Source organism: Rhinolophus sinicus, linkage group LG07, assembly GCF_036562045.2.
Source record: "Rhinolophus sinicus isolate RSC01 linkage group LG07, ASM3656204v1, whole genome shotgun sequence".
In the NCBI taxonomy this organism is placed as follows: domain Eukaryota; kingdom Metazoa; phylum Chordata; class Mammalia; order Chiroptera; family Rhinolophidae; genus Rhinolophus; species Rhinolophus sinicus.
Window position 1 is genome coordinate 33,073,600 of NC_133757.1, and position 20,493 is coordinate 33,094,092.

Genomic DNA, 20,493 nt, shown 5'->3' on the forward strand with positions numbered 1-20,493 from the left:
AGATTGTGTTTGTCAAGTTTCTCCACTGTAAAGTTTCTTTTTTTCCCTTTCCATACTCTACTCTCTGGAAGAAAGTCACTGTACAGCCTACATGTAAGGAGTAGGGAATTATGCTCTACCGTCTTGAGTGTGGAATATCTACATAAATTATTTTGAATTCTTCTGCATATATTTGTATATTCTCCCTCATTCATTCATTCATTCAATCAGTTATATCAGCATGGATTCATGGCTATTTAATTTGTGCTTTCGGTTATTATCTAATACACATTATTTATTTAGTTGCTCAAATTGTTCCAGCTTTGGCCATTGGGAGCTCTTTCAGTTGGCTCCTGTGCCCTTTGGCATGTTCCCATTGTCGTATGTGTGTGTACGTGTGTGCACACACATGTGCATTTTAGTACTCTTTCTGGCCGTACAGGATATGTCAAGCTCATCTTATATATTTCCTGCTTCAGCTATGGAACCAGCCAGTTCTCCAAGGAGCCATGGCCAAAGATGCTTTGGAAATTTCTGGCTTAGACAGGGCTGCCTCCATCGCTTCCTCACAAACTCCATCTACTTGGATGACAAAGGGAAAATGGGCAGGGTCCTGGGAAACGGGTGTCTATTTAGGGGTTGGGCAAAGGTGAAAGTTGTCCCAAGAGCCTGAGGAGGAGGGGTGAGAGAAGCAGGTGGCCAACCAGAGTGGTGCAGTGTTCTGACCTCCCAGGTTTATGAGCATTTCAGGTGGGAGAGTGGTCAGTGTGCCTTTGTACATCAGGGAGAACAATGTTCAGGGTTAGGTAGTATATGAATCTGGCTGGAGTGGAGGCTTGGGAAGGAAGGGCAGTAGGAAATAAGGTTGGGGGCAGATGTGTTGGCCTTGAAAACCAGGCTAGGTCTTTCTGACTGGCAGCAGGGATGTATAAAAGCTGATAAATCAGTGCTTTCAGATAATTAGTTTGTCAGCCACACACAGATTAGATAGAGGGATCAGAACTTGTAGTTGCTTCACTGGTGCCTAGAGGAATAGTGAAGAAAGGTGAGACCCTTAAGGGACCATTGCCAGCTCACCTAAGACTTCTGTGTATACTAGGTTTTTTCATAATCAGGGGAAAAAAATAGAGAAAAATTAGGGATTAAGCAATCTGTTTGCTTACAAACAAACTTAAACAATAAAAAAAATAGGTGTTAAAATACCTCTGCCGCCTTGTAATTACTAATGTGTGTGGGGTTTCCTTTTCTTGGAGAAGAGTCAAAGGTGAACTTGAGCTCCACCCAGCTGGGATGTCACACAATCCAAGTTAATGGAATATGAATTTTTAATTTGGTTTTCACAGGCTTTCCCCAGTCAATTCAAATTTATTTCCTGTTGAACTTTCTGCTTTGTCCTCTTTTGATGGTAGTTTTATTTTAAAAGTTGTGGTGCTTCTGAGGTAATTGATGGCAGAGACACCCACTGAGCTAAGGTTGTGTGGCGAAAATAATCCTGGGAATACTTCCTTGTTTTTCATTGGTTGCTGGCATTTGAACTTGCATACAATGAGGAGATAAATTCTATGCTTTAATCTTACATGTTTTATGAAAAAGGAAGCATATTCACAAAATTAGTGGTATGACCTGCACTTTTTAAAAATCACCCTTTTACTCCTGAAACATTTTTGGACACAAATCACTGATTCTGAAGTAGAGTCCAGTTTTATTATTTAATCCAGCCAGCCTCAAATGTTGTGATTTGTGTGTTTGGTTCAATAGAAACAGTGACTAGCCCTCTTATGACTTGTTTCTGTATCAGTCTTCTTTAAGTGAAAGTGAATTAATTTATTAAACCAGAGTGTCCTCATCTGTGAGTTCACTGACACTTTCCTGTCAAGGAGTCTCTGATAGGCTCATTTCTGAGCAGCGATTCCCACTTTGGGATGGAAACAATATTTCATTAAAGAGAAATTCCAAAGTTGTTTTTTTTTTTTTTATCTGTAAAATGAAGACAAAAATACCTATCTCACGAGATTCTTAGTTGGTATAAGGGATGAAAACTAAGTGCTGTGTCTTCTAAGCAGTGTCTCTTGTTAGAATCAGCTTCTAAAAACTACATCTCCGTGGTTTTTACTACAGTGACTATGCCTTATATGTTTGCTACCGATTGCAATTTTTTTTTTTTTTTTAGCAAGAAAACCTTTTCTGAAGCAGAACCAAGAAAAGGAAATCATTTGGGCTCCTCCCACACCATCCAACCAACAGAATCACCGACCAGGGGCCAACACCAACACGTCTTTCTGAATTCCCTGCCTGTAGAAACCTGGAAGGAGAAGACATTTTCACAAGCAGTGTTGAGGATGGTCACTTCGTGCTCCTCTCACACGAGGAATTTCAGGTGTGCCAGGGGCAGAGGGGCCTGTGAGTCCCTTTAATACCACACAGCTTCTCCTGTTGAGGTAGGCTCGTGATGTTCTACACGTGCTTCAGTGGAAGACATCCCTTGCCACCCTCAAAGCTAGTCCCATCCCCTCTTCTTGATTTTATTGGTATTGCACACATGCTGCCATTTCCTCCTTAGAGCCACCACAGCCACCAGGGCTGAGTTTATTTTGCTTTTCTTTTTCCTCTTTTAGACAGAAACTATGACTCATTTAACCAAATTATTTTCCACCTACAAATCAAAGTTGAAGATAATTTCAGTAGATTGAACTTATCAATGGAATAAATGGCACACGTTTCACGTTTCTTTTGGGGGCAAGTGAAAAGGGGTGTTTGTAGCGCATCCTGATCCCTGGGGTTCGTGACATTTAGACTGAGCTTATAGAACAAGAGGCTGTGGGCTGCAAGCACTCCTAGCATCAGCCTGGACTCTGTGCAACTTCCTGTTTTCCCCTGTTCATTTCACATCTTCAAAATCTTTCACCTTCTAAAACTGCAAGGTGGCATTTTAGTTGATTGTTAGGGAAAGGATCTATTTCAGTTTTATTTCTCTTGAGCTTTGCAGTTAGACCTGATAGATACATTCATTATCTGTCTTAGATTTGCAGCAAAAGCTTTTGATTTAAATTTTCTATTAAGGAAAATACTGAATGTGAGCAAATACTGAATGTTAGTTGCAGCTGAAAATCTATCTTATAGGTAGAAACCCATGCAAATGAAGTGAAGAAGGCCCGTAAGCTTGCTTTCCTTCCCTGAAGTGAGGTATGTCATGGTTAATAGAGCATTGAGATATATAGGTGTAGGATTCCTTTATTTAGAGCTCTGGGTTCCTGTGTTGGTGATGGTGTTTGTGCTCTGGTTCATCTCCTCTGCGCCTCCCTGTGTGACGGGGGCACTTACTTCACTTTTCTGTGCTTCAGTTTCCTTGCCTGTGAAATAGAGACAATAAAAGTAACTATCTCAGAGTTGTTGCATGGATTAGTGGGTTAACTCATAAAGCATTTTAGATACCCCTGCCTGATATTGTTGGTGTTATATTCCTACAGGTTGTATCAGCATATGTAAGTATCGCAGACATTTGAGAAATAAATGTATCAGAACCTCCATATCCAACAGAGTATTTTCTTCCTCAGAATGGTCTCTTATGGCAAATAAGTACTGATTTTGGTAGAGCAGCCCATACAGGATGTTTCGGGAATGCCTCCCCTGGGATTGCCTTTGAAGGCTGTGTAACTACATTCTTTAAATGGCTCCTGCAGTGGTCAATTTTCTGTCACTTGAGTGAATGAGGGTTTGAATTTTTTCTGTTTTTGTTTTATATTGTTTAAAGCTAAAAGATGTTTGGAATTAAGTCAAGTAAAAAAATGTTTTGGATTAAAAACTACCTGTAAAGTTCACTCACAAGAATGGTCATCAGGCCAAACTAAGCCGCATTTTTGGTTTCAACATGCAGACTATTTTGGATTTTTGGGAGTCAATAGTTACTATCTATCGTGTTTCCCCGAAAATAAGACCTAGTTGGACCATCAGCTCTAATGTGTCTTTTGGAACAAAAATTAATATAAGACCTGGTATCGTATTATATTATATTATATTAATTATATTATACCCAGTCGTATAGTAAAATAAGACCTGGTATTATATTATATTATATTATACCTGGTCTTATAGTAAAATAAGGCCGGGTCTTATATTAATTTTTTTCTCCAAAAGACGCATTAGAGCTGATGGTCTGGCTAGGTTTTATTTTCGGGGAAAGACGGTACTTCTGCTGAAGCGACTTGACTGCTCCATGCTTAGTTGTTTTGTCCTCTTCACTTTTTAAACCCCATTATCCAACCTTCCTCCTCTGTAAGTAGAACATCAGCAACACTTTGTTTCAGGGGTTCACCTGAATGCTGGTCACCAGCCCTACAGAAACTCCTTTCCCCACTAGAGTTAGTGGAGCTGTTTTCTGCTGTACTTGCAGATTTGTTTTTCACCACAAACCCTTTTGTTCTAATACTTCATACTTTTTTACAACTAAATATACATATATTTATTCACCTTGGCTTTTTAAAATAATGAGTGAGGGCCAGTCCCAGGCCTGTGTGCAGATGTGCTAAAATGCACTGCCTCACGTCCCTGCTGTCCTTTTTCCCTCCCATGGTTCCAGAGAGGTGAAAATCAGCCTCAGACTTTAGCGTCTCTTGTAAGTCAAATTGCCAGCCTTGCTACAGAGTCAGTTTTTCCAGCTGAGCATACTGTAATGGAAAATCTAAGTTTGTCTTAAAATATCCACTGCTCTGCAGAGAGTCAGCCTTTTTCTCCAAGATAGTTTGGGAGCTCATGATACTCACCAGTGCTGTCTGGATTGTGGCAGACCAGACATGGTTGCCTAATGTCACGTGTTAAAATTGGCCGGATAGTGGTCATATAGGACTGTGTGTGTCAGGGAAGTGGTTCCAAATCTAGCAATGATGGCTTCCTTTGGTCTGAAAAGCAGGTAAGTTTTATGTTTAAAAACAATAAAACCTGGGATATTTGAAAACATTTTCCTTTTGCAATTGTCATTATGTTATAATAACCAAAAAAAATTGCATGAATGGTTGCTAAAAAATAAAAACCAACTAACAGAAAAATTGGGACTTTCTGAATAATATATATCATTGTTATATGTATATCATTTATAGATAATTTATATTTTATTTATACTATATGATGTAACATATACTTATACATATTATACATAATATGCATATATGATATATAGCTTTCCATATTTTCTATATTTACATATGTAGCTTTTCTATTTTTTCACAAAATTTTCTTTATGGCACTTTGCTTTTACTTTGACTCATGTTATTCATAAATTCTCACTCCCTTGACTTCTTTTTTTTTTTAATGAACAAGTATGCATGTGCATATTTTCTGCTCTAAACCCAGATTGGTGGTGTCAGAGAAATTCTGTTTTTTCTTCTTTAGTTCAATCTTTTTGGTATCTCATAATCTGTTCCTAAACAGATGTCTAAGAATTCAATGAATGGCATCACTTCAAAACAGTGATTCGTAAGTAAATACATATGTGCGTCAGATCTTTTTGAACTTTTAAAAATAATATTAAGGAGAATAATAAATGTACTTCCGGCCATTTTAAGACACACAGAACCTGGAAATTTTGTTTACATACTTCTCTTGTATGCCGCACAGGTCTTTGAAAAATAAAAAGTGGAAGTTATAGGGTGGGGTCTCAAGGCACACTTGTGCCTTGAGAATCTGGTGTTAGTAGTGGTGGCCTTGGGAAGATTTTAAGAACAAAAAATAAATAACAGTTTTCGCCACAGTGATTTTAGGCACAGGTGTGAGACACACAGACTCTTGCATCTGTGGATGCCAGCATCTTGAGCTTTTCCTATTAAAACTTGTTGGCAGGATAAAAGCAGAAACTCTTCTTGAAGTGAAATAGCTGTCAGTTTTAGTGCCTTGTCCTAAGATAGGTGTTTCATCAGAAAAGAAAACATCAGTTCCAGGAATCAAAGTCCCCTTTTTAGGTGGATGAGAGTCCTAGAGTTTGGTTCTAGTCATGAATTTGGAGGCTCCACTGTGGTTCTCTTGATTGAATTTGAAACAAGCCTTTCCCCCCACCCCAAATCTCCAGAGTAGGTGGCTCAGCCAGAGGCCAGCATCTTTATGTTACAGTTTCAATGATCGTTGCCCCACCTCCTGGTCTTATCTCAAGTAGGGCAATTTACAATAGCCCTGGGCTCTTAAAGTATGACAGATGACTTAGCAAGCCAGGCTAGGTATTTCCCATTCACACAGCCACAGACATTCAGGGAGGGGCTTGAGATCATTATATAAGTCTCTGAATGGTAAAATTAAAGTAAGATATTAAATCTCTAAAGAAAGATGAAATTATGTTGGTGTGCCATATTTAACAAGGCAGGAAAGTGCAAAAGCTTTACAAAATTTTCAATAGCAGTTTTCTTGTCACTTGAATTAAGTTGTTATGAGAGGTAAAAAAATGTAGTAAGTGCTTTAACTTAGAAAATCAGACTTACATGATAATGTCTGCTGGATTAAGTCTTTATAGGTGTAGTAATATAACTATTACAAAATTTAACTAGGTTGGAAAGCAGAAGATATAGGAATAGTGGTTTTGGTCTTATATTCTGTGCTTGCAGTCTCCAGATTTTTCAAATCTTATACGTTTCTTACGGTCTCGAACCCTAGTTGGTCCAGCTATAAATATACCTTGGAGTTTCCACTTGAGTTTATCCTGAGCACTTTAATCAGAGCTGCATCTTGGTCTTCTCCCTTTCTGTCATCCCCTAAATGCTTTCCCAGACCAACTCACTGTAGATTCTGCCTCCAAAAAGTATCTCAAATCCACCCACTTCTCCCTACCTCCCCTTCCTGGTCTGGTCACTTGGGTGACTGCAGTCATTCTCTTTTCACTGTGACTCTTCCATTTTCTTTATGAAATGCAAATCTTGGAATTCATACCCGCTCCCATCAAAAAAACAAACAAACGTACATCACCCAGTTTTTCCATAACTTCCCATGATCTTCAGTTGACATCTCACAACCTCCAAGTCCCACGTGACCTGGCTGTTGCCTGCCCAGCCCTCCCCATTCCTGTCTCCCGCTCTGTGATCCAGCCATGGTGACTTGGTTTCGGTTTCTCAGAAACAGGAAGCATTCGCTTCCACTTTCCTCCCTCCTTTTTAACGTTTTGTTACTTTTTATTCTTTTTTTCAGTTCTCCCCTTAAATACCATTTTGTCAGGTTAGAGACCACCTCATTGCATCACGGCCACCCCTTTGGTAGTACTTAACTCTTGGTTGTTATGTCCCTTGTACCTGGCATAGTGTCTGGCATGTAGGAGATACTTGATTGTATTTGTTGAGTGAAGGAATGCAAGTAGTAGTATTTAGAAATATTTTCAGTGCTTCTAAATACTTGGAGAGGTGGCATGTCTGGTCTTGTGTGCAGAGATACCACCCTTCCTCTTGCCCTGTGCTTGTGTCAGACATTGCTAATCCATCACCACTCCCTCCCACCAGGCTAGCTTTCTTAGTGTTGCACTCTAGGCAGCTGCTTCTGAACTACTGGTCTAGCTGAATTGGCAAGTAACATGAAACCTGTTTGCCATTTCTAATCTCGCCGCACATCTTTAGACACGTTGGGTAAACTCTTTATGCCTTAGTTTGCACACCAGGATGATGCAAGTAATCAGATGGTGAGATAAGATATTCTTTTATGAGGATAAAGTAAGAAATATTGAAAAAAATAAGCAAAGCTTATCCAAATACAAGGTTGTATACTTTGAATGTGCTTTGATTTAACAAATACTCATCTTGTGATCAGCCACTCTTATGTGGAGACTAAAATATAAAGTCTTTGTAGACATAAATAGGAGTTTTAATTGCAGGCTTACCATATCTATATCAGCCTTACAACAAGGGCTCTATTTTTCTTTCAGAATTAAGTTGGATTTCTTGTTTCTATATTTACAGATGTTTATGTTTTATTTTGCTAGGGAAGAATTCATTTCAAGATTAGAATAGAAAATGTGAAGAAGACGCTAGTTTTTTGTTTAGTTTACTGTCATTCTGTGGCAGTTTTTCTTTCACAATGTGTATCCATGGATCACCTGTGTCGGACACCTGGGGGCGGCTAAATTGCAGGTTCCTGACCCCACAACTTACTGAAATCAGACTTTTTGAGGCCTAGAAACTTTCGTTTTAAATAAGCTCCAGAAGTTTGAGAACCACACCCATATAATATCGTGCGTCATCAGTAAATTCTGAACAGGATCCATAAAAGATGGATCATTCACTGCCTTTTTCGGTCTCACCTGAGCATCATGATGCCATCAGAAAACATACCACTGCCGCCTCTGTACAATAAAAGGCAAAGATATTGGTTGTGGCTGAGGCTGAAAACAGTCAGTGACCTTATTCAGCTGGCGCACAGAAGATCAACAAGGGGCGTTGTTTCCAGAGGCTTAAACACACTGGTCTTCTGGGAACAATGGCCCTTTGACCATGGCTGACACGGGACGGAAGGAACCAGACAAGGCTCTGGTCTCCTCAGTGCCGAGTAAGGGTCAGTCCTGCAGTGAGGGGACCGGTACTTCTGGTTTAGTTCTCTGGAGCAGCCCAGCAGGGCCAGGCCCACAGTGCCCTTCACCTTTACCTTCACCTTCACCTTCACCAAGACGCTCACTGTTTTCCTGCCCTTCTTGTATACCTAGGATGCAAGGAGAAAACTTTCCCTGAGCAGGAAGACAGAAATAATAACAGTATTTTTAAAAGGTGGCATTGCCAAATGTGTGGATGATGCTTTACTGTATTAGCTCATGTAGTCAGCTTACAGCAGGGAAATCCAGGATGTCGATGAGAAAACATTTCACAGCAAATGTTAACCCTGGACTGGACTCTTGAAAGAGGTGGGAGGTCTCCATCTCTTGCTCTGTGCTGTTAGCCTCCCTTGGTCTCTTTTGATCCTTTATGGTACTTACAACTTGCACTGCACAATTCCATATCCAGATTAATATTGTTTTCTGTCATTTCCTGAATGTTAGTTCCATCTCACCAAGTAACAGAAACACAGGTTCTCAATGTGGGGTAGTATTACACCTCCCACCCCTCACTCCTGCCCTGTTGTTTAGAAACCTGTGGGGGCATTTGTGGTTGTAATGATGGTGGTGAGGGGTGTGTATATTAGCATTTAACATCCTGAGGGTGTGGGATACTAAATGTCCCTCAGTCTTTGGGACAGCCCCACCCAGTGAAGAATTGTCCTGTCCACAATGCTAATGGCACGCCCCTGAGAAACACTGGAGCTCTTTGGGTTTGTCTGCATCTTGTCTAGTGCTTCCTTGAGAGTAGTCCAGGCATTTAATTCATAGTCCAGGTTTTAAACCTGTGTGGCTTAATAGATGCAGTATGAGCTTCATTATGTGCCGGGAAAATCAACAAGTGGTCGAAGCCATCTTCCTGGATGGCAGTTAATGCTCTGACAGTGGAGCTGTTGCTCTTCTTGGATTTGGCTTTGCAGCTTCTCCCTTCCTGATGGTACGATGTAGACGAGACTTATGACCCAGAAAATAGTCCTGAGCTGCTGCTGCTGTTCCACTCAGGAAGTACTCTGACTTTAACAAACACTGCTGCATGTATTTCCCACTGACACCTTGGCCCCTCAAAGATAAACAGGGAGATGCTAAGTAAATAAACTGCTATATTATGAGAGGGAGTGGGGGCGGAGAACCCAATGTTTTATCATTGACACCGTCCCAGGTGAGTCTTCTCATAAGAATAGTATCCCACTGGATGTATTCTGAGAAATGCTGCTGTGTCAACATGCTTAGCAGTAGGAGGGTTTGAAATATGGAGGCACTTGTTCCGAGCTCCCAAACCATACTTTGCCCGTGGGGAGTTACTGTGGGGAGAAAAGAAGGTTTGAAGTAAGTATTAGCTGAGTCAGTACAGGGCCCTGGAATATGTGGTGACTCATATCAGTTATTCAGTTAGAAATATCACAGAAATGACAGATGGATAAAAAATTAGGAACACAGAAGGGCGAACAGACAGAGTGACTTCAGATTTTATTTTAAAGGACTCAGAGGTTATGCTAAGCCAGATAGCTTGTTGAACTAAGGATGTCCAGTAGACAACAGGATTTGCCTATCTTGAAAATCAGGTAATAATTGAACTCACAGTAAAGGCAACAGGAACAGACTGGGAAAATTCAGCCACAAGAGGGTGAGAGAAATGCAAACTGAAATGATTCACAGGGCCCTTTTCCCTACAAGGTCTCCTGTGACTCAGCAAACTATGTGTTGTTGATCCTTTGACTCAGTGAGCCTACTTCTGGAAGTAACTTCTAACCAACTGATAAGAGCTGTGTTCAGAGATTTAGCTCTGAGGATGCTTAGTGAGCACTGTTTGAAACTAAACATTGGAAGCAACCCATGCGGCCCCCCCAAAGGGTGATGGATGGATACATTATATTTCATCAATAAAATGAAGTATTGTGTAACCATGACAAAGATGTTGAAGAAAAATATTGACGTGGGACGAAACATAGGCGAAGATAGAATATATAAAGTTAACATTCCAATGAAGAAACTACGGGGCATGGGGGAAAGTCTGGAAAGGCATTAATCAAAATGTTCCCTTGGATTACCTTTAAGTCGTAGGTTAAAGTACCTGGAATTCTTTCTTAGGGTTTTAGCACTTACAATGTTTAATGTAAACATATAATTATTTTTGTAATTAAAACAAAAGTTTAATACAGTAAATAAAAACGTGATCTAATGTATTACAAGGTGCTTTGTCAATCTTTTATCCAAATATTTCAATATTTAATCATTTTTAAACCCAAATATTCCTGGTAGTTCGAAGAAACTATTAGTCCCTCACACCATATTTTGAATTGGTTGATCATTTGCACAGAGGAAATAGGGTTCTGATTACAAGGAATGAGTGTGAGCAGGGGGAAAACTTGAGTCAATTAAAGGGTGGAAAGAAAGAAGGGATAGCAATATAGTTAAGCAATGTATTAAAAACTAAGTCTAATATATTACCACTAAGAACATAGTTTGAAATTCTGCCTAGGAAAATTTCCTACTGAAACATCATATACTCATGTCTCTTGAGTGCCTAAGGAATACCCACTAAGCCGAGGCTTGTTCTCTTGCCCTAAAAGTGTCTGAATCAGAAATGTGAGTGCATCTCAGGGGCTAGAGCTGACTTTCAAAAGAGTCAGGTTTCCAGCCGAAAGCCTAGTTCGTGGTAGGCTTCTAATTCTCCAAGATGAGGCCACAGAGCTGTATCAGTGAATCAGCCCATTAAGAATTTAGATCTTGTTTCAAGGAAATACTTTTCAACAGCATTTCTCAGAATGGACTCTATGGGTCACTATTCTTATGTGAAGGCTCCACAGGGAAAAACCAAAAAAACGGGTAGGGCAAATAAGTTTGTGAAAGGAGATGGGTCAGCATGTCCACCAGCTTCTATGCCCACATTCACATCTCACATGTAGTATCGTAAGGCTCCAGAAGTTTTTTTGTAATGAATAGGATCCACTTGGAATACAAAGATAAAGGAATTTATTAGGTTGATGCAAAAGTAATTGCAGTTTAAACGGTTAAAGATAATTGCAAAAACCACAATTACTTTGGCACCAACCCAATATAATGATAAACAGATATACAAAGTGTGGCACTTGCCCAAACAGATAGAAGAGCTTGTTACCATTAAGAAAAGTAAAAACTTGAGTAAAGAAACTAAGGCACAAATAGGCAGCCTGTATACGTTCCTTTAAAATATGAAATAAAGCCATGAGTACACTTTGGGATTGCTCCTCCCCTTCTGGTTAGGTGGATGATAAGGGGGTCCTCAGTGATAAATTAAGGGACAGAGCAGGTTGTAGGTGAGGGAGCTGACATGTAAACAGTACCTGCTCCAGCCACATGAGTTGATAGCCTTCTGAATACTGAAATAGTTGTTGACATTTCTGAAAACCTTTTATTTCAGTTATTTCTGAAAAGACCACATCTGAATAGTTTTTCCTGGATGGTCTTGTTTTGGGGACCAACCTCTCCGTGACACCTTCCCGCCCAATGTGTGGTTTTCGTCATCTTATGTAGTATTTTTAAACTGGACGTACACAAAAGGTATTTATTTCTACATTATCAGTGCCTCCCTGAGTCCCTTCACTGAGGCACACTTTAATATTACGCTCATAGCTTTTATTTAGTAAAAATGTAAGAAACCTGATGATGCTTCTACATGTATTGTACAAGCCACTGTGAAAAAAGATGACTGTTTCTCAGTACTTAGCGGGAAAATCCCTGTTATATTCTTCCTTTGTTCAGAATTAATGTGGTCTGCTCCGTTTTCCTTTTGGCTATGGCTATCAGAACTTGAGAAATCATTTTCATGTTCCAGCACACCGACAGCGGTATCTGGTGGTTGGAAAATTGACGTCTTTCTCCGTTTCACGACTTCATGTTTGTGACTGTTCCTTTTATTGTATGTGGCCTTAAATCTCTCTTGGAGATGGACAGCACTTAAATAATTTAATAAAGCAAAACTGCGGATGATGACGTCATGATTTTAGATAAACCATTCACTTGGCTTGTTTTAAGATTTTTGGACAGAATATGACATACAATTTTTATCAGCTATAAAGAAGGCCAGTGATTTTGGAGGGTATATAGTAGGGCCAAAAATTTCTGACACAGCTTAAACACTTAAGTTGTATGTGTGTTTTAGCAGCCAGCATTACAGGGTGGCTGGTCATGAATTTCAGAACTTTTATTTAGCTAATCCACATGAAAGCAATGCACAGTTTCTCATGGGGGTGGGATGATGGCTGAGGAGCAAGGGGACTGTTTAAAGTATTTAGTATATAGATGACTGGGCTGCTTTTCATTTTAAAGAAGATAATGAGGATTGGAAAAGGAAATTGCAAAGGTTCTTTTTCACAATGTGGGATTGAAATGTGCAGTAGGGGCAGTCATTCCCTCCTCTGCGTCCTCCCGCACTTGATCTGACTTTGCCGAAAGCAATAGTTGTGTGGCATTGTAATTCTTTGGTTACGGTCTGTGTCTCTATTAAACTGTAGTTGGCCCGGCCTTGTTCTTCTTTGTGTTGGTCGTATCTAGCACAATGCTAGCAGTGAGTTTTTTGCATGAATGATTCATATTTCTGAAATAGCAGATTAGGAGGCATATTTTAGGCCAGTAAGTCTTTCAAAATATTGGCAAATATTTTGAATAGTCAAAAGGAGATGGGAGGCATTTTTCACCCCCAAAGCATAATATGTATTCATTCCCAAAACTGAATAGTCAAAAGGGTTGGGCGGAATTTTTGCCTCCAAAGTGTAATATGTTCATTCCAAACAAGCAAACAAAATCTCCTGTAATCTCGCATTTCTATGACTCTTAGGTTCCAAAGAGCAGTTAGGTGCTGAGGCCTGCTGGAATGGGGTAGGTAACCCTTCCTCGGGCAGCCCTTCACACTTTTTCTTCTCTACATTTCCGAATTGTGCTGGGCGTGAACATACACCCTTACTTGTGGAAGTCCACAGTACACCCGGCCATGTATTGTATTGAGGATACAGTGGTGACCAAACATGGATTCTCCCCTCAGAGGTGGAGTTCATATTCTAAAGTCTGAGCAGCAGACTTAAGTCTTAGCATTTATATAGACGTTCTTGCTGCCTTCTTTTTTTCTTACGGGTGGGCGACACATAGATAATCAAGAATAAGAAAATTTGAGAGTCATAGATTGGCTGTTTGTGATAAGGATACTCTGCTATAAGCAAAATTAGACGAGGATTTTTTGATTTACATTTTCCTCCTCTATCCACACTCGCCCTGAACACTTATTTTGTGTTGTGCCGTTGATGTTACTTCCTGTTCACCAGCATCCCAGCTCCAGAACCCAATTTGTTTATTGTAAATCTAGTCACTTTTGGATAACCATGGCTATTTGTAGATTACTCCTTTCTGACAGTGTTCCCAATGGACATTATGACTAAACTGGATGATAGAATGAGATTTATACTAGTATGTCACTTTAATGGGTGACATATCATGACCTTTCAATGATTTGGGCTTCTTTAATGCACATCTTGTGGATGAGATATGGACTGTATTGAATGTTGCTCAATGAAATTCCAATTGCTGCCAAGGAAATGCTTTGTGGAGTGGCAGTGTAACCCTGAGATTATGTCCCTGCTTGTCTCACTGGTGAGGCTTTCAGTGTTAAGCAACAGTCTCTGCTGTTACTGTAGTGTGACGGAGCCCATCCCTTAATCCTGAGAGGCTCAGAATCCTCATCTGTAAAATTGGGATCATTTGACGAACCTCTGAGTGGTTTTGAAGATTGAATGACACCTGTGAAGTGCTTCTTGTAAATAAGACTAGGAACAGAGTCTGCCCTCAGTACACAACAGCTACTCTTATCTCTTAAAATGGAAGACTTTTTTTACTTCTAAGCATTTTGAAATACAGGTTATAATACTTTTTGAGTTATAGTAGTTGGTATTTATTGATATTTTAGTGAATTCGCAGTGTATTTCAAATTTTGTAGATTGCATTCTTCTTGGTCTGTAGACCGATATTGTCTACTTGTTGATGTTTCTGCATATGGCTCAGGGCTGAGTCTTAGTGTGAAATAGCAGCAGCAATTCCTTGTGTTATTATTTATTTTTATTGTTATTAGTATTATTATTAGTATTTCATTTGTATAGTCCTTAGTGCCAGATCCTGAAACGAAGCTTTTTACATAAATTATCTCTGTTAGTCCTTTCAGGGAGGACATTGAAGCACAGAAAAAGATTAATTTTTTTCAAGGCTACATTGGAGGACCTGTGGTTGAAAGCCAGGCACGTCTGACTTCTCAGCCCAGGTTCTTAGCCCGTCTCTTTCCCTCAGCATGTGTGAAATCCCTGGGAAGATGGCCCTTCAGAGTGGCAGACGCAAGTGTTTTGTGGATGACTTTTCAGCCTGGGTTGGGACCATGTGCATTAACACATTATACTGTAGTTAAAGAATTCCTGCTGTTGGATTTAAAGATAGCACAGTCACCCCTGAGCATGTGTGCTGTTTATGTTCCTGCCAGGCCCTTATCATAGTCTATTCTCGCTCTAGTTCTTAGTCTACAGTGTGGAGAAGGGTAACGTGTGTGAACTGAGATGCTGTACTGAAGTATTCATCTTCTCTGACTTTTCTTCATGAGACTTATCAGTGTGGCATTTGTAAGGCAGGCCACTGACATTCCTTTTCATGCCTCCTTCTTCAGCTCTCCAACTCCTCAATCTGGGGCCAGAAATGGGCATGTTAGATCATGACATACAGGGCCTAGGTGGATTTTTGCCTATTTACTAATCCTCACTTACTCAATTTGTGTAGGAAGTAACGCTACCCCAAATAGAAGATTGATCCTATTGGTTGCACAATATACGAATTTCTTGAGAATGGAATTGATTTAATTATATAAATAGTCCAGATTCTTCCCTCTGAGAGGTTCTTTTAATCTATGATCTAGTATATATTTTCTTGTTTGTTTCTAGTAAGAACATGCTTCCCCATCTCCCCATTACTTTTAAACAGTTTTTTTGCTTGAGCCTGTGTGTATTCCTGGATTCTTGAAACTGCTGGTCACCCCATCTGGATGAAATATTTTGGTCTTTATGATGGGTATCATAGTGGATGTTAGTTTATGATTATCTTTATGACATCCTCTTCTGAAGAATTCTGATGAGTTTTTTGCGTCTTATTTTTACCTTTTTAGTGTTGTCATGGGATCGCCATTTGTTCCCATTCCAGGCCTTTACCTGGAAACACCAGTTATACTGTTAATTTTCCCCTCAGATATATTGAGTGCTGTTTATGGAAAGCCTGTAAGCTCTTTGGCTCCCCCACTCACTAGCTGTGTGACACTGTGAAGCTGCTGAGCCTCTCTGCCCATTTGCTCATCTGTAGAGTGGGCTGATAACAGCACCTACTGTTCAGAGTTCACATGAGCGAGCACTCAGTGAGACAATGGATGTTAAATGCCCAGAGTGCTCGCCACGTCGTAAGTGCTCAGTAAACGAGTATTTATTATACAGGTGAGCTCAGCTGCTGTGAGAATAAGGTTGGGGCACTAACCCAGGATCGAATAGTGATCAGGAAATATTCCCCAGAGGTTGTCAAGCCTCAGTGAGTTAGTCAAGGGAAGAAAGGGAGTTTCTGAAGGGAAATGGCTACAAGGTTTTTACTAGTGAAGAGGCAAAAAATGTTGGGAGATGAAATGGAAAGGCGAGTAGAGAGCAGATCTTGGAAGGCTTGTTTTAGCAAGCCCAGGGGCTCTGATGGTATGGGGAACCACAGAAGAACTGTATTTAATTAGAGTACCAGGCACATGCTGACGCGAGGAAACAGAATTCAACTGAGACCTGTGAGAAGACTGATCTAAGAGCCCCATAGGATAGGGAGAGCCTGGTCAGTGAGGAGCGCCAAGGGGCAAATAGACCCTATGTTTACATCAGATCTTGCCTTTAGGTTCTAGGGGACTTGAAGTAAAACCAAAGAAAGGTGTAACTTCCATACATTAATTTCCTTTGAGAAAGTGAATTAGATGGGCTGCAGTGTGCATTTCTAATACGGGGAAAACCTGCTCACAAAGTAAAGAGGTCGTGCCACATTTCTGCCTGGCACACTGTTTGGAACGCTGCACGTGTGTGTGTGCACGTGCACTGTGCACATGAGTCTGTTGGCTTGTGTAGGGAAAGACCTCTTCTCCATTTTCCTGTGATTGCAAAACTTTTATCACAGTGTGCGATGAAAATACTCTTCTTGTTTGCCAATTTCCTTTTGATTAACTTTATGTCTGGGGTTGCAAGTTTTCTTTTCGACTGTTTTTTTTTCTAATTATTTTCTCACCAGTGGTTAGAAGTGGAAATGGAAATACATCAGAAAAAGATTCATATGAAAAGGAGTCTTCTCCCTACCCCTAAGTACATGTGTGTAAACAAGAAAAAGGAAGACTAACAACTAACTTTCATTTCCTTGGATACACTTTGGATAGTGTTTTGTTATGACGTTTGGGGGAAGAGTAATAGAAATAAATGTAATTATGTGTCAAAGTGATAGCCAGCTGGCTATCTGAAGTGAGTATCAGCTTTCTGGAAGAAATAGAGACATTTTCCTGTCACTTTGTTTGGAATTATCTGATTGCTAGAGAGCATTTCTGTTGCCACAGCGTTGCAATAAAAATAAACACATTTCCAAGAAACAGATTGTTAGAGAGTTTCCTTGAGATGTTTAAATCAAGAACACTTACTATATGCTCAAAGTGTTTGATTCTTAACCCTCCAAGAGAGCAGTCTGGTGTTCCCTAGCCTCAGTGGTGTGGAAGGCATAGAGAAGAAAAGAGGGAGCCGGTGCTGGACTTGCCCTCCCGTGGTAAACTAGGAAACTGAGCCACATAGGAGGCAGTTGTTATTAGTCACTGGACAACAGGCAACCAACACTGATCCTTGAGAGAAGAGAATCACGTGAGGTGAGACCCACATTGGCTCTGGTGTACTGCTCGAGCACGTTTCCTGCCTTCATACTGGGAGGATGGTGGTCTCACGGGTGGCAGGGCTGCCCAAGAGGCTAGGATGTGTTGGCAGGGTACTGTAGAGCTATGTGAAGGGAACTCAGAAGCTCCCTTCTGAGAGCAGATGTAGCAGAGAGCAGCTGCTACCAGGTTCCGAAGAGAATGGCCAGACCAGAGATCATGCAGTACTGAGAGATGCAGAGAGTGCTGGCCGAGTGAGGGTGGAGAGACCTCCCTGAGCACCTTAGCCGTTCCACTGAGACACCAGAAAGACTACATCTTAGGAGTAAGTGCCATACTGCAGAGTAAGTGCCAGGCACTAGGTAGGACCAAGGACATAACTGAAATAGAACTGTCTTAACTAACTGCAAAACCAAGCCTGGCAGGATAAAGAGGATCTGCCAGTCATTTAGAGGCCATTGCAATCAAACTGAATACCTTCTAATTGTTTACCTTATAACAGAAAAGAAGCATGCAAAGAAACAGGAAAATGTGACTCATATTTAAAATGAAAAGTAATCAATAGAAACAGACAATGCCTTTAAAATAGTGTTATCCTAGATGTCGGTCTCTAGTACCATTCTCCACTGAAAGGAACCAGGGCTTTTTGGAGAAATGGCTGAGTCCAGAGCAGAGGTAGGGTAGGTATAAGATGAGCCCAGAACTTTAAAAAAAAAAAAAAAAAAAGTCAGAAAGTAAGGAAATATAAAAATATAATAAAAGTAAAAAAAATGATGTGGGCATGTTGCAAAGATAAATGAGCCAGCTTAAAGAGGCGTCTACTAGCTAAATCTGAGATGGTTTAAGCACCAAAATAATTAAGTCCAGTGATAAATGATAAACCATTGAAGAAGCAGGACTTCATGTATCCATACTGAGCATAAGTAGATAAATAGACAAACAAATAATGTACAATGCTGAGTAATGACTGACAATTTGGAGGGAATGCTGGAGCTGGAACAGGCAGCATGTTGCAGCCATTGCAATAAATTTTAGATCAGGCAAAGATCACCAATGGATACTAAATCTAGGGGGAAGTTTTGCTGAGGGACAAAATATTTTCATGGTCTCAAAGTACCTCCCCACAGCTTACTTATTGGTTGCCAGGGGAAAAAAATAATAATTTTCCATTGGAGAAATTAGACAAAACCTTGGCTGGGTGATCAAAATTAACATTGCCGAGGAGGGTCAGATGGACTCTGTGTGCTTTCAGACAGGACACCTGGAAAAAGAAACATCATCTCCATAGTTTCCTGGCCAATAATGCATGACCTGAATTGAATCATGAGGAAATGTCAGACAAGTCAAAAGGAAATGTTTTATTCATATAAAAAAAATGGGGAGGACTTTAGTTTTCTAAAGCGTCAGCGTAATGAAAGACAAAGGAATCCGGTGTGTTTCAGATTGATGGCCGTTAAATGCAGTGCCTAACCCTTAACTGGATCCTGAGTTGTAGGAAAAGAAATGCTCTAAAGTGTATTACTGGGTTAACTGAAAGTGGTGGTGGATTAAAGTACTATATGAATATTAAATCTGCTAATATTGATAATAACATTATGGCTATGTGAGACTATCCCTATTTTTAAGAAATAAATTCTCAAGTATTTAGAGGTAGAAAGCCATAACCTATGGAACTTATCTCTACCTGGCTCAGGAAAAAAAAAATTGAGTGAATGTGTGTGTCTGTAGAGAGAGGGTAAATAATAAGTATATGGGTTAATTGTTAATAGTAGGAGGATCTGGGTAAAGAATACACGGTATTCTTTGTACTATTGTTATTCTACAACTTTTCCATAAGCTTGAAGTTATTTCCAAGTTAAAAAAAAAAGAAGGAAGCCCAGCAATTATAACTAAGAAAAAAGGATAGTGCAAGTATGTGAAAAATATACATGCGTTTCTTAACTATCTTGGTGTGGATTTTCTACCTTGTGGGTTGTCTTTGGTAAATAAATATTTAATCCTATGACAATGTCTGTGTCACCCAGGAGGCAAAGCCATTTCTATACCTGTTGACTAAGAAAATATATCTGGTGCAAGAAGAAATAATAAGACTGTTTTTCGAGTTGAAGCCATCATATTTTGTGCCATAGACGAGCCTGGAGTGAGGACTCATAGTGGTGGTTCCAATTCTCCCTTTCGTACCTGCTGACTGAATGGTCGTGGGAAAGCTGCTGCATTTTAAAATAGTATTTGCTGTGATCCGGCATCTACATCATCCCTGAGATGGTCTCCCTAATGAGACAAGAGGGGTAGTAGATGGGGGGAGGGGGGTTATCCCTGTGTGAGGGATATAAATGATAAATGTCTAACTATTACATTGTTTTGTATACCTGAAACTAATAAATAAAATAAAATAAAATAAAATAATATTTGCTTATTCTCAAGCTCTTTCAGCTAAAATGAGAAAAGGCATGTGAAAGCTCTTTGTAAATAATAATGATTTCTTGTATAAACATTAAATTACTGGTAATGGTTGTGGTAAAAGATGAAAAATGACTTAGACTAAGGTAGAGATTTTCCTTAATTCAGGTGGCCCCCTTTTCTTTTCAATGTCAAGATTAATTCTAGAAGAGAGTTTCTTTCCCCAGCAGACCCTGTGGTTCCTTCTGGTTGCCTCTTCTCTCATTTCCTGCCTTTATCGTTCCAGGCAAAGCTTCAGTGACTGAAGGCGTTGTGGATTTCAAGCACAGTGACGTAGGAGCGTAGCAGAGGGTGTATGAAAGACAACACGTGTAAGTCAATCTCTGCGTTTTATCCATTCCCAAACATCTCATGGATCTGAAGTTCCTCAGAACAGCTTTTGCTTTGCTCTGAGACTGTGTGTGAGGCTCTGATGGATGGAGGGACATTCCGGGCCTTGGAGGTGCCCCACGTCAAATTCAGCCAAGGAACGGCCAGCACGGTCAGGTGAAGGAAGGAAAAAGGATTGAAGAAGCCAGCTTCCTGGTGGGAGAGGAAGGCAGCATGGGCCACGGTGGTAGACGTGTGTATAACAAAGGGCACAGGA

The 20,493-nt window shown here is 40.1% G+C and overlaps 1 protein-coding gene across 16 annotated transcripts in view; it reads left to right on the forward strand.

Annotated features, from left to right (window-relative positions):
* Positions 1-20,493, forward strand: part of SGMS1 (sphingomyelin synthase 1) — a 254,474-nt gene that overhangs the window by 65,646 nt on the left and 168,335 nt on the right. For 7 of the 16 annotated variants that reach the window (XM_074339427.1, XM_019738745.2, XM_074339429.1 and 4 more), the window contains exons 3-4: positions 2,150-2,356; positions 20,134-20,218. The gene's annotated coding sequence lies outside the window, so the exon portion shown is untranslated. Of the gene's footprint in view, positions 1-2,149; positions 2,418-20,133; positions 20,219-20,493 lie in introns of all 16 variants that reach the window. The other 9 variants (XM_019738682.2, XM_074339432.1, XM_074339421.1 and 6 more) reach the window with 3 other exon arrangements.